This window comes from Humulus lupulus, chromosome 2 (genome assembly GCF_963169125.1).
Source record: "Humulus lupulus chromosome 2, drHumLupu1.1, whole genome shotgun sequence".
NCBI lineage: Eukaryota > Viridiplantae > Streptophyta > Magnoliopsida > Rosales > Cannabaceae > Humulus > Humulus lupulus.
Genome location: NC_084794.1, coordinates 206,057,517 through 206,072,686, shown reverse-complemented (window position 1 = coordinate 206,072,686; position 15,170 = coordinate 206,057,517).

Here is a 15,170-nt window from a genome sequence, read left to right as displayed (position 1 = left end):
ATAAAAAGTCCAACAAGTCATCCATACTAGCCTGACAGGCCCAATAAGCCAGCCAGGCTAGTTAATACGGCCCAACCCAATGCAAACAGACTCACATATAGAACTGCCCGAATGACCAATCCAAACTCTGACTCGAATCTGGATATGCTCAGTCAGTCAGGGACCTTGAAATAGTCGAGATATCCACAACTCTTTCCATGAATTTCGGGAGGTAACCACTTTGAGCGAGTCTAATGGGTCAGGAAGACGGAAGGAGCAACTAAAAAGAAAATGACTATAAGGAAGACCCTAGGGGGCTAAGGAAGATCTATCTGATAACCATTACTCTGAATACTCTCTTTGACTAGAAATATTCTCTCAAGTTGATTCTGTCAAGCAAGTCGTACCAGTCACGCTGACCTAACTAGATTGTCGAGCTTCGCCGTGACCTAACCACAAACCAGTCAGATTGACCTGACCAAATTGTCAAGCTCCGCCGTCACTTGAGCACGAACCAGTCAGATTGACCTGATCGGGCTATTAAGCTCCGCTGTCACCCAATCATCATTCTACTCACTTATTCACTATTACTTACATTATTATTTTACTTTTAGGTCATCTTTCACGATAATCTAACTAACTTGAGCGTTGGAGTCCCATTGGATGACACCCCACTAGTGCTCCCAATTAAACTACCACCTCCTTCTTTGTTCTTGAAGGTTTCTGGTCTCCTTTTAATTAATTGTAGGAATCAACCTCTACACTAATTAATCAAAAATTAATTATCTTAATTATTTAAATGTCATATTCAAAATTTCCAATTAATCAAATAATATAATTAAAAAATTTCTATATCAATTAAATAATTTGTCTCAATTTACTTATTTGATCCTGAAGAACAAATTTCTTCCAAATATGTCATTTTTCGTGATTTTTCCCAATTTCTATTCTTACCTTAAATAGTGTTGATAGAGCCATCTTGAAGACCAATGAACCTATAATTTCAAGCTCCAATAAATTTAGATTATTAATTAAAAATCTTTAATATAATAACCTTATTTATTAATCTCAATACTATTCCACTAAAAATATGAGACTGCACTTTTGTAATCATAGACATTTATTTATTGAGTACTTTTAAGTATAAAAATATCCAACGATTTAATCACTACAGACAATTCAATCATCTATTAATGGTTCATAATTAAAGTAGGAATTTATTATCGTTTAACCTCTTTAATTATATCTTGTTTCCTTAAGTACCATTAACTTTACGAGTTAAGGTTAATTCATAAATTGATTTATGAATTTAGCTCAATAACCTTTCATTCCAGAACCAAACACTTAAGATAACAATTATTCAATTGATCTCAAAAAGGTATAGATTCCATATCTATATATTATGTTCCTATCCATTTATATCAATGAGTTCCCAAAATAAAAAAATTCAACCTGATCATTTTGACAAACCATAACGAGTGAGTCAAAGAACTCATATGACATAAATAGGATTTCATAATAACTTCAAGATTAAGATCAATTTGTATATGATCATCTAATTGATATCTTTAATTAATACTTATAAAGTAAATGGTATTATTAAGTATTAATAACATATTGGGTCTCGTTCATGTATGACAACTTTATACAAAGTACCTCCACTATGATGTCCTACTACACCAGTAATCCGGATCTAGATTACTTGTATTCATAATGCTAGTGAATTGTACTTACAGTATTTAATCCAAAGATTTCATATAACTTTGTTTTACTGTGAACTATTTAAATTTGTTCCCTACAATCTTATTCCTCTCATGCCAATACAAGATTGTAGTCACAATAACGAATTTGGGAATTTTCTGATATTCATATAATATTATTCTATTAATAATAATAAACAATCAATATACTAAAAACTTATTTCATAAAATATTTTTAAACACATATGCTTTAAAGGGCACTAATCCCAACAATCTCCCACATTCCCAAAAAAAATGAGGCATCTCCCACAAACTCATATTGCTAACATGATCTTTAAAAGAGTTGGTAGACAAAGTCTTAGTAAAAGGATCGGCAAGGTTATGTTCCGAAGCTATCTTCATAACTGCTACATCTCCTCTGTGAACAATATCCATGATCAAGTGGTACTTCCTCTCGATATGTTTTCCCCTCTTGTGACTCCTCGGTTCTTTCGAGTTAGCTACCGCCACATTGTTATTACAGTACAGGACCAGTGGCTTATCCACATTTGGAACCACTTCCAGATCAGAATATAACTTTTTGAGCCACACAACCTCTTTAGCTGCTTCACAAGCCGCTATGTATTCGACTTCCCTAGTAGAATTTGCGATACTGTTTGTTTAATACTTTTCCAGACCACAGCTCCTCCACCAAGTGTGAACATTGATCTAGAAGTCAATTTTTGACTATCTTTATCTGATTGAAAATCAGAATCAGTGTATCTAGTGGGGTTCAGGTCACCACCTGAATATACAAGCATATATTCTCTAGTTCTCCTAAGATACTTGAGAGTATTCTTTACTGCAACCTAATGACTCAATCTATGATTGGATTTATAACGACTGACTATCCCTACTACATAATAAATGTCAAGTCTTCTACACAACATGGCATACATTAAACTACCTACCACAAAGGCATAGGGATATTGTCTCATTTCCTCTTGTTCTTGAGGTGTCTTAGGACACTGCTCTTTAGAAAGGACAATTCCATGATGGGTTGGCATATCACCGTTCTTGGAATTTTGCATATCGAATTTCTCCAATACCTTATCTATATAAGTAGCTTAAGACAAAGCTAAAATTTTATTATGTCGATCCCGAAGGATCTGGATGCCTATAACGTAGTTTGCATCTCCCAAATCTTTCATTTGGAATCGCTCGGCTAGCCATTTCTTTACTTTTGTCAATGTTCCTATGTCATCTCCAATGAGTAGAATATCATCAACGTAAAGAACCAGGAATACCACAATGACATCTTTGATTTGTTTATAGACACAAGGCGCGTCAACATTTTGTTCAAAACCATATGTTTTGAATGTGTCATCAAATCTCAGATTCCAAGATCTAGAAGCTTGTTTGAGTCTATAAATGGACCTAAGAAGCTTGCAAAACTTTTGCTCTTGATCTTTTATTTCGAACCCTTCTGGTTGAGACATATAAATGGTCTTGTCAAGATAGTCATTCTGAAATGTTGTTTTAACATCCATTTGCCATATCTCATAATCCATGCAAGCATCTATGGAAAAGAGTATTCGAATGGATTTAAGCATGGACAAAGAAGAAATTTTTTCTTCGTAATCTACCCCTTCTTGTTAAGTATAGCCCTTGGCTACAAGCCTAGCTTTGAAAGTTTCCACTTTCCCATCCACTCCTCTTTTCTTCTTGAATATTCATTTGCAACCAATAGGTTTAACATTTTAAAGAAGATCTTTAAGAGTCCATAATGAATTGGAATACATCAATTCCATTTCTAGGTTCATGACATCTTGCCATTTTTCTTTGTCAGAATCTTCCATTGCATCTCTATATGTCAATGGATCATATTTGTTTGTGTCAGAGACAAGCATTTGAACTTCGTGTTCATAGCGACTTGGCTCGTTGACAACCCTCCCACTACAACGAAGCTCTCTATTGTTCTGACTAAAACTTGTGGCTTCTTCTGGTCATTGTTCATTGCGAACAGTTGGTGATCTATTTACTTGATCTGAGACCATCTCCTCCAGTTTAACCTTACTGTGAGGCTTGTGGTTGTTAATATAGTCATATTCAAGAAAAGTATCAATTGTCGATACAAATGTTTGATTTTCCTTAGGACTAGAATATACCACCTCTAGTCTCTTTAAAATATCCCACAAACATGCACTGTAACAACCCGAATTCGCTAATCAGGCTTAGGGCCTTGATTAGTGTACCTGGAGGGCAATAAATGGATTAATATGCTAATATGTGGATTTATGTGTATGTATGATAATGATGCATGTTTAGTTGAGTTAAATGTGCATGTGGGCCCCGTCTGGATATTAGGGGCATAAATGTGATAAATGTTATATATATGTGATATGTCTGTGCAGCACGATCCGAGACAGTCCTGGGGAGCGATTAGCCAGAGAGTCACAACGGGGTTGAGATTCCGACTCGGGGCGAGTCGAGGGGTAATTTGGGTACTAGGTGTTATGGGATTATCAGGACATGAAACAAATATTTGGAGATATATTTGAGGATAGAATGTCTAGGCAGGAATATTGTGGAAATTTACCATTTTGCCCTCGGGGACGTTTTGGTACCCCGAGCCTTGAGGTAACCACATAGGCTTAAGCTGAATAAAACAAAAAGGAAGAATTAATTAGAAGCTTTGGGAACCAACTTACACCTTTCTTCTGAGCTAAGGATAGCTTCTCACCATTCCTATCTCTCTCTCCTTCATTCTCTAAGAAAGAACTCAAGGAGATTTTGGTGTAAGCTAGCTTAAGCAAGGAATTGGGCTGAGGAAACTTAGGAGCTTGGGGGTTGAGGATCAACTTCATGGATTGAATTCAGCAAGGGGGTTTCGGCAAGGCTCAAGCTAGAGGACTGTGCTCGGGACATCGGTGCTCGAAGAGCTCGGGATTCAGGTAAGAAAACCCCTGTTCCCATAGAGCTTGTATGCAGGGCTGAGCCCAATGTGTTTGAATAGAACTGATATGCAAGGCTGAGCCCAATAGGTTTGAACTGCGGGGTGTAGCCCTTTAACTGAATAAGCTAGAATTCTATAATTTCTTGTTATGCTATGTATTCTACTATGTGAATGATCGGCAGGAGCCGGGAACGGTATAGGCCGAGAACGGCTGGGGCCGGGAACGGCGAAGGGCCGGGAATGGCATTAGGCACGTAGAGTGCAAGGCCGAGTATGGCAAGGGTCCGAGAGTAGCGTTGAGCACGTGGAGTGTGATTTGCCAAGGCGAGTCCCTAGAAGGATACCTGGGATATCCTCACGGCGTGGTCCGCGAACCCAAGGCTTGGTAAACGCCTGGGACGGCTAGGCCGTATGTGTTTAGCCCATTGGTGGCCTGTGTATATGCTTGATATATGTGTTGCATATGTTATCTGTTTGTGGGTTTTCTTGCTGGGCTTCGGCTCACAGATGCTCTGTGGTGCAGGAAAAGGTAAAGAGAAAGCCAACCAACCACGAGTGTAGCAGGCGTGAGGCAGCGTGTACATGTTTGGCCAACCTGGCTGCCACAGCCAGAGAGTTTTTGGAGATGCTTGTAAATAAACTGAGATTTTGTCGTTTAGTCGACTTGGTTCAATTTTTATGTTATAAATACTTCTAAACTGTGTTTTGGGATCCCAGGTGTCAAACTTTTATGATTTTCAATGCTATGGTGTTATTTCTAAGGTTTTTCCTCCGTTTATGGCTTAACTACACTATTTGACCTAAATCCTCGATTAGCGAGTCGAAAGCACGTTTTCAAACTCACTTAGTAACGACTCTAAGGAAGTAGGGCGTTATAACTTGGCATCAGAGCGAGCCAAGGTTATTGGTTCTGGAGATTGACCGAACATGTACACACGCAGTCAGTGATAGGCTCAACTCAGGGTTGTTTGGTAAGATTGGCTAATATGTCTGAAAATGTGTTTGAATGCCCTGTTTGCCTGCTTATCTTGTATAGAGCATGATGAATGAGTTAACATATGCATGATGCTAGGGCATGGCACGTTGCGTGTTATATGTTATATGATATATTATTTGTGGATGACTGATGTGCTTGGGAGGTGGTTTTGGATGTTGTTATCATGCCTGTTGAGCGGCGTCGTTGGTTGCAGGCATATTTGTTGAGATGCCTCGACAATCAGCTAGACTCCGTGGCAGTAGGGCCGAGGATGACAACCAGGGTCAGGACCCTCCACCTGCCCCATAAAATTGGCAAGAGATGTTTGCTGAGATGGAAGCAAGATTACAGCGAACGGAGCAAGACTTGCAACAGTTGAGGCAACAGGCCCCGCCTCAGGTTACTGGGTTGCCAGTGCAGTAGGTTGCAGCGCCAGTGCCAGTGCAGTCTGCTATGGGGAATAAGTGGGAACCTTTGTATGAGAGGTTCAGGAAGCAGCATCCTCCCACCTTTGAGGGTGGATCAGACCCACTGCGGGCAGAGCAGTGAATGAATATGGTTTCCTCAATTCTGTATTTTATGAGGGTTAAGGGGAATGAGAGGGTAGCCTGTGCTAGCTACATGTTTAGAGAGGGTGCCCGCATTTGGTGGGACGTGGTGGTTCAGAGAAGGGATGTATCAGTTATGACCTGGGAAGAATTCAGAAATTTGTTTAATGAAAAATATTACAATGTGGCAGTGCGAGCTGCGAAGGTTGATGAGTTTATCAACCTAACTCAGAATCGATTGACAGTGACAGAGTATGCAATAAAGTTTGATAGATTTGCGAAGTTTGCGCCAGATCTAGTGCCGACTGATGCGACAAGGAGGGATAGGTTTGTGCGGGGATTGAATGTTGATTGCCCGCGATGTGAATATTACCTTGGATCCAAAGATTACTACTTATGGCCAAGCTGTGGACAAGGCCTTTACTTCTGAGAGGGCTGAGGATCAAATTTTGAAGGATAGTGCTGTTAGGCGCGATGCCAGGAGGACAGTGCCTCCTTTTGTTGGGTTCAGTCGTGGTGGTGGTTCTAGTGAGCAGAAGAGGAAGGCCTCCGATTCCTTTGTTCCTCCCAGCTCAGATAGGAGGGCACGGGGTGCTTCTATTGGCTGTCAGGGTGGTAGTGATAACTGGAGGAGTTTTCCAATGTGTCCGCGGTGCAGGTGTCGACACCAGGGTGAGTGTAACGACCCAAATTCGCTAATAAGGCTTAAGGGCCTTGATTAGTGTGCCTGGAGGGCATAATGGGATTTATGTGTGACTTTAATGAGTTAAATGCTTGATTATGATTTAATGCATGTTATATGACTATTTGACTATTTGAGATGCATGACTATGTGTATTAGTATGCATGTAGGCCCTGATTGTGTAAAAAGGGCATAATTGTAATTTTGGCCATTTTGGGCACAACTGTATTGGTATCTGTGATCTGTGACTCGAGACGATCCTAGAAAGAGCGGGTTAGCGGAAAAGTCGAAGCGGGAATTTATACCCAGCTTGGGTCAAGCCTGGGGAGTTTAATTGGGAAGTTAGAAAATATGTATTGAGGTTGATTTTATGATGAAGAATATATATATTTGGAAACTAATCATGTATTGGGAAGCAAGTGGGAAATTATTAGAGACACTCGAGGAATTAGCGGGAATTGGGTAAAATGACTAAAATGGCCCTACATGGATAAAAGGGTGTAGAATTAATAAGGAGGGCATTTTGGTCATTAGGCTTATTAGAGATAAGTTTATTGAAGCTTTATACTTAGTGGGATTGGTAGAAAAGAGTTATAAGGCTGTGGAAAAGAAAGAAAGAAGGAAGAAAAAGAAAAGAGAGAAAAACAGTGTGGGTTTTCTTCAAAGGATCGGTTTGTGGTTCTCCCACCATTTCCCTTCATTTTTCTTGGAGATAAGCTCAGTGGTGAGCTAGGATAGGTTGAGCATCAAGGATCCTAAGCTAGACTTGAAGATTGGCAAGGGATTAGCAAGAACACATCAAACATTGAGGTAAGTTTTTAGAAGTTTCAGTTTTAGGGTTTGACTGGTTTGAGCTGTGTATCTAAGCTGAATTGATGGGGATTTTAGGGGAATTCAGGCCAAGGTTGAGAAGGAGCAAGCTAAGGAGGTCTAGGGTTTAACTCAAGGTCAAATTTCCATCCACGGTATGATTTCTAAGTCTTTAACTTTGATGTTTGACTGAATTTCTAGGTTTAGGGTTCATTATGGTAGATCTTGAGTTTTGGGTTGCTTGAGCTTGGGTTATGAGTTCTTGGGATGCTTGGGATGAGTGTGAGGTGTTGATAAGTTTTTTTTTTGGGTTTGGGAAAGATTTGGACAAGTTTGGGGTTGAAATGGTTGAAAGAAATCGCAGAAAACGATTTTGGGTGTTGCCTGTCTGCAACTAGCGCTACAGCGTTAGTCTTTGGGCGCTGTAGTGCTAGGCCCTGTTTCTGGGGATGTTTGGTTCTGCTTGTAGCGCTATAGCGCCCTCTTTAGAGCGCTGTAGCGCTGCACCGTTCCCAGAAAGGGGTTTTTGGGCTATTTTTGAGGGATTTTGACCTAGGGTTCGGGGCTCGATTCCACCACCTTGTTTTGTGGATCTAGGACTTCCCGGGGGCTCGGGATTGGTCCCGAGGCTAGGTTTTGGACTTGAGGTTTGGTGATGAATTTGACCTATGGATTTTGTTTAGGTAAGCGCTAGGGCTCGAGTGGGATCATGCTCAAGGAGTCAAGTGATCAAAGCTATCGAATTGAAAGGTAAGAAAACCGTAGCACCTGAGAATAGGGCGTGGGCCCACATTGCTATTTCCGGGCATGGCCCAAGATTGTATTATGTGTTAGAGTATAACCTTAATTGAATTTTTATATGTTTGAATGTTTAATTCGAGATGTACGATATGTGTAATTATAGTGAAATGAACGGCTAAGGCTGAGAGCGGCAAGGCCGAGAGCGGCGAAGGCCGAGAACGGCAGTAAGGTCGGAAGTAACACGTAGCACATGGAGTGCTTATAGTCAGGGTAGGACCCAATGGATACATGGGGTATCCTTACAGTGGGGACCGAGACCCCGGGCTTTGGTAAGGCTTTTGGGGCGGCATGGCCGTGTTTGCTTAGTCTGATGGTTGACCTGTTTATCTGTGGATTATATGTTAACTATATAATATGCATATGATATATACTGTTTCAGTTTTCTTGCTGGGCTTCGGCTCACGGGTGCTCCGTGTTGCAGGTAAAGGGAAAGAAAAAGTCAACTAGCCATGAGTATGGAGAGCGTGGGGGCGGCGCGTACATGTTCGGCCTACCCGACTGCTTTGGTTGGGGGCGTTTTGAATATGGCTGTATTAACCTATTCTTTTGATAGTTAATCAAGTGTAAATCTATTTTTGAGTTGTAAATATTTTGTAAACCTTATTTTGGGATCCCAGATGTTTGATACTTAATGTTTTCAATGAAACTAAGCATTTTCAAAGATTACAGCCTTAACCTCTTGTTTAGTCACACTTTTGGTTTTAGAAACCTCATAGAGTCAGTTAGTTGCACAATTTCCGTTTTAAACTCACTTAGTAACGGTTCTAAGGTAGTAGGGCGTTACAACTTGGTATGAGCGAGCTAAGGTTTATTGGTTCTGGAGATTGACCGAACATGTACGCACGCTGCCATTGAAATGCTCGACTCAGGGTTGATTGGTATGGTTGATTAATACATCTGAATATGTGTTTGAATGCCTTGTGTGCCTGCTTAGGTTATTATGAGCATGATGAGTGAAATAACATATGCATGATGCCAGGGCAAGGCCTGTTGTGTGCTGTATGTTATCTGTATGTTATTTGGATTGTTGATCTTGGTTGTTGTTGAGATTGAGAGGTGGAATTGGATCTTGTTATCATGCCTGATGAGCGGTGTCACTGATTGCAGGCATTTAGTTGTAATGCCTCAGCAATCATCGAGACTCCGCGGCATTCAGGCTGAGGATGACAATCAGGGTCAGGACCCTCCACCTGCCCCTCAGAACTGGCAGCAGATATTAGCCAAAATGGAGGGTAGATTGAAGAAAATAGAGGAAGAACTTAGTTAGTTGAGGCAACAGGCTCCTCCACCAGTCACCGGGTTACCACTACAGCAAAGTGTAGCACCAGCTCCGGTTCAGCCCGTGGTTGAGAACAGGTTGGAACCTCTGTATGAAAGATTCAGAAAACAGCAACCTCCTACCTTTGAGGGGGGGACAGACCCACTGCGGGCTGAGCAGTGGATGAATATGATTTCTGTAATCCTGGATTTCATGAGGGTTGAAGGAAAGGAAAGGGTTGATTGTGCCAGCTATATGCTTAGAGATAATGCACGAATATGGTGGGATGTAGTAAGGCAGCAAAGGGATACTGCAGCTATGACTTTGGAAGAATTCAAGAGCATTTTTAATGAGAAATACTACAGTGTAGCAGTTCGAGCTGCGAAGGCTGATGAGTTTATCGACTTGACTCAGAGCAGGTTATCAGTCACTAAGTACGCCCTGAGATTTTACAGATTGGCGAAGTTTGCGCCAGAGCTAATGTCGACTGATGCGGCCAGGAGAGATAGGTTTATACGGGGATTGAATGTGATGATCGCCTGTGATGTGAGTATTACATTGGTTCCAGAGACTACTTATGCACAAGTGGTGGATAAGGCCCTTACTGCAGAAAGGGCTAAGGATTAGATCTGGAAGGATAGCGCTGCTAGGCGCGATACCAGGAGGACGGTGCCTCCTTCTTCTGGGCCTAGTCGGGGCAGTGGTCCCAGTGAGCAGAAAAGAAGAGTACCAGATTCATTTGTTCCTTATGGTTCTGATAGGAGAGTCCACGGTTCTATTGGTGGCCGTCAGGGCGGAAATGACAATTGGAGGAGCTTTCCGATGTGTCCTCGATGCAGGCGACGGCATCAGGGCGAGTGCCGGACCAAGGCATGTTTTATTTGTGGGAGCACCAATCACTTGAAGAAAGACTGCCCACAAGCTAAGAAAGAGGAGCCAAAGCAGGGAGACAGCCTCGCTCCTGCTAGGGTATTCACTTTGACTCAGATTGAGGCGGAGACCATTCCCTCAGTTGTGACAGGTCAGATTTTTAGCGCTGGTTCTTTGTATACTGCATTGATTGATTCTGGGGCTACTCACTCATTTATATCTGCTAGGGTGATTGATCAGCTTTGTAGACCTAGTATTTTGTATGCTAGGGGTTTTCAAACTTTATTGCCAACAGGAGAAGTGGTAGTCTCTAGAAGATGGGTTAGAGCATTACCAGTAGTAATAGATGTTGGATTAGCTTATATAGGATCTTTATTTATTTTCATGTATATCTAATATTAAACAAATTAATACGAGATAGCCTAAAACATGTTTCTAAAATTGAATCCAAAGATAAACAAATAATATAATACTTACAGTATACGCAGCGGAATTAAGAGACCTTCCTTCAGTTTCTCTAACTCTTGTATCCTCTCTGTCGCAGAGTATTATCAAGAAACTGAACCGATCTTATATTTTCTTCACAATCTTCCAATGTATCCTTAGAACCACCTAGACTAGTGTGGGCAATTCTCAACACATGAGATAGATATAGAGAGAAGAAGAGAAAATAACAAAGTGGCTTAGAAAAGGACTTGTGTTTAGAGAGAATCTAAAACTATCAGAACATCTAACTTGTGACTTATATGTCGTCTCTGAAATCTTCTCTCTAAGCACTCCTTCTACAGACTCAATTAGGCCAATTAATTTAATTAAAAAATCAATAAAATAACAGCCATTTTGAAGCCCTAGGTCGAAATTATCATGGGCTATAGGCCCGTGAAATTTCCCATTTGATTATAAGTCCATTGGACTTAAAATCAAGGTATGTATTATTTTCTATTGATTTAATTAATTAAATAATTATTTAAATCCTTTATCAAATTAATTATTTATAATTTGAACCTTGATTTAAATTTATTTATTAATTTAGATACCAATTTATCTTAATTAATAAATCTGGCATAAATTCTCTTTTCTTCTCAAAATTACACAACTCTGTGAAACTATCCAAAATTGACCTGGTCAACTTTGATAATTCTAATTGATGATTAAATCAATTAATTGAGACTATCTAGATAATTTTATCCAAGGTACAATGGGGACCATGGGCCTATGAAATCAAGCTCCAATAAGTTATCATAAATCTAACAAATAAATTTACTAACTTATTAATTCCTCGTGACTCCACTATAGACTTGAAATTACACTCTTGAATTCATAGAACACTCTATAAAAAATATAGATACGCTATTAATTATCCATTGTTACAACCATAATTGTCACTCAATCCTCTATAGATGGTCTACAATGAGATAGGACTAAAATACCGTTTTACCCCTCATTGTATTTTATCCTTAAAACACTTAGTTCCTTGTAAATGATATTTCAGTAAACTAATTTAATTACTGAAATGAGATCTCTATCATTTAACACCTTGAACCAAACTAAAAGGAAACCATCGTTTCACTTCTTCATCAAAAGCTATAGATGTTCATATCTATGATTAACACTCCCACTCAATTATACTACCGAGTTCCCAAGATGTAAGTATGGGCTAGTCCGTAGGGTAAGCTGGTAACGAACAAGTCAAAGAACTCAAATAATACAATCAGTTAGAATACTAACCACTCATAATTGAGATTGAATTGACCTATGGTCAACTATTTGATATGACTAGAATAGATAATAACGGTATGTTTACTTATCTTATCAACTGTCAATATCGGTCCTGTCCGATGTAACAAATACATCCGATCTTATCTACTTTGCTAATGTTCTGGAAAGAACATAACATTGTAATGTGTAAGTAGATCATATCGTAGATTGGCAAGTCAGTGTAAATCCGGTGCACTGACTAATCTTAGGACTAACTTATTTTGAACATATAATCATATTTATATTCCACTGTGATTATGTCACTATAAATAAGATTAGCTATATGCTCGGGATTTAATAGAAGTTTATATTAAACAAATAATCATGAAAATAAAACATGTGAGCAAAGTGATTGACCAAGTCAAAAAATGATTTCTATTCTTTTATTGATAATAAAATGAGATTACAAAGAATTTGGGTTTTAATTAGGGCATAAAACCCCAACAAACTCCCACTTACACTAATTGAAACTAATGCCTTAATTCTACTAATCCCATCTCCTTGATATGCTTATCAAATGTAGCTTCTGGCAGTGTCTTTGTAAACGGATCTGCCAGATTGTCTTCAGTTGCAATCTTCATAACCTTCACATCTCCCCTGGCCACATATTCTCGAATAATGCGATACTTCCTTTCTATATGCTTACTCCTCTTGTGACTTCGAGGTTCTTTCGAGTTGGCTATCGCTCCTGTATTGTCGCAAAACAACACAAGCGGTTTATCCATTTCTGGAATAACACCAAGATCTGAATAGAACTTCTTTAGCCAGACTATTTCCTTAGCTACTTCTGACGCAGCTATGTACTCAGCCTCCATGGTGGAATCTGAGATTGCAGACTGCTTTACGCTTCTCCAAATCACAGCGCCACCCCCAAGAGTAAACACCATTCCAGAAGTAGACTTTTTGTCATCGACATCAGTCTGAAAATCTGAATCGGCACGCCTACAGGGTTCAAAACACCACCCTTGTAGACTAACATATAATCCCTAGTCCGTCTCAAATACTTCAGGATATGCTTAAGTGCTATCCAATGTTCCGGTCCTGGGTTTGACTGATACCTGCTCACTACTCCCACTGCATAGCAGATGTCTGGTCTAGTACACAACATGGCATATATCAGACTTCCAACTGCAGATGCGTAAGGAACTTTTCTCATTGCATCTTCCTCTTCAGGAGTCTGGGGAGACTGCTTCTTTGAAAGATGAATTCCATGGCGGGACGGTAGACGCCCTTTCTTGGAATTTGTCATTGAGAAACGTTCAAGCACTTTATCAATGTAAGCTACTTGAGATAGAGCTAAAAGTTTGTTCTTTCTATCCCTGATGATTTGGATACCTAGAACATAACTTGCTTCACCCAAATCCTTCATCTGGAATTGAGTGCTCAGCCAATTCTTCACATCTGATAATTTCTTAACATTGTTTCCAATGAGTAAGATATCATCTACATAAAGAACCAGGAATACCACTATTTGATTTGCCTTCAGTTGGTAAACACAGGGCTCATCAATATTTTGTTCAAAGCCATAGGTTTTGATTATTTCATCAAACCTAAGATTCCAGGAACGAGAAGCTTGCTTAAGTCCATAGATGGACCGATTTAACTTACAAACTTTTCCTTCTTGTCCAGATACTTTAAATCCTTCTGGCTGATCCATATAGATGACCTCGTCAAGCTTTCCATTAAGAAAAGCTGTCTTGACGTCCATTTGCCAAATCTCATAGTCGAGCGCGGCTGCTATGGATAGGAGGATGCGAATGGATTTGAGCATGGCTACCGGACTAAAAGTTTCCTCATAGTCCATGCCTTCTCTTTGGGTATAACCCTTTGCCACTAATCGAGCTTTATAAGTCTCGATATTTCCATCAACACCTCATTTCTTCTTGTAGATCCACTTGCACCCAATGGCCCTAAAGTCATTAGGTACTTCCACAAGATCCCAGACAGAATTTGAGTACATGGACTCCATTTCCTATTTCATGGCTTCGAGCCATAGTTCCTTTTCAGGGCTAGCCATTGCCTGTTTGAAAGACAATGGATCATCATCACTAGTGTCACCAACAACCATATTGGTTTCACCATCCAAACCATAGCAAGTTGGGTTTATAGAAACCCTCCCACTACGACGAGGCTCAGTGACTGTTTGCTCAGGAACAGTGATACTTTCTTCATTTAAATCGACTTGCGTCGGTTGTACATGAAGAGTGGGAATTTCATCATCAACTCGCGTTGATGACGATGGAACGTTGGTTGGAGTCAATTCTTTAACCATCTCCTCTAAAATTACTTTGTTGCGAGGTTTAAAGTTCTGGACATAGTCAATTTCCATAAAAGTAGCATTTGTAGAAGTAAACACTTTCCTTTCTGAATAACTATAGAAAATTCCACCCCGAGTACCTTTAGGATAGCCAACAAACATGCAAACTTCAGTTCGCGGTTCTAGCTTTCCCTCCTTTTTCCTCAGGACGTGAGCGGGACACCCCCAGATTCTATAATGGCGTAAACTAGGTTCACGACCATTCCAGCGTTCTAAAGGTGTTTTGGGGATTTATTTTGATGGCACGACATTGAGAATGTCATTCATGGTTTCAATTGCATGTCCCCGGAACGAAGTTGGCAGAGTTGAGTAACTAACCATGCATCTAACCATTTCCAATAAAGTTCTGTTCTGGCGTTCCGCTACACCATTTTGTTGCGGAGTACCTGGGGTAGTAAGTTGTGATAAAATCCCAAGTTCAGTTAAATGATCTTGGAACTGCATATCCAAATATTCTCCACCCCTATCAGATCGCAAGATCTTTAACCTTTTACCTAATTGGTTCTGAGCCATTGCTAGGAATTCCTGAAACTTTG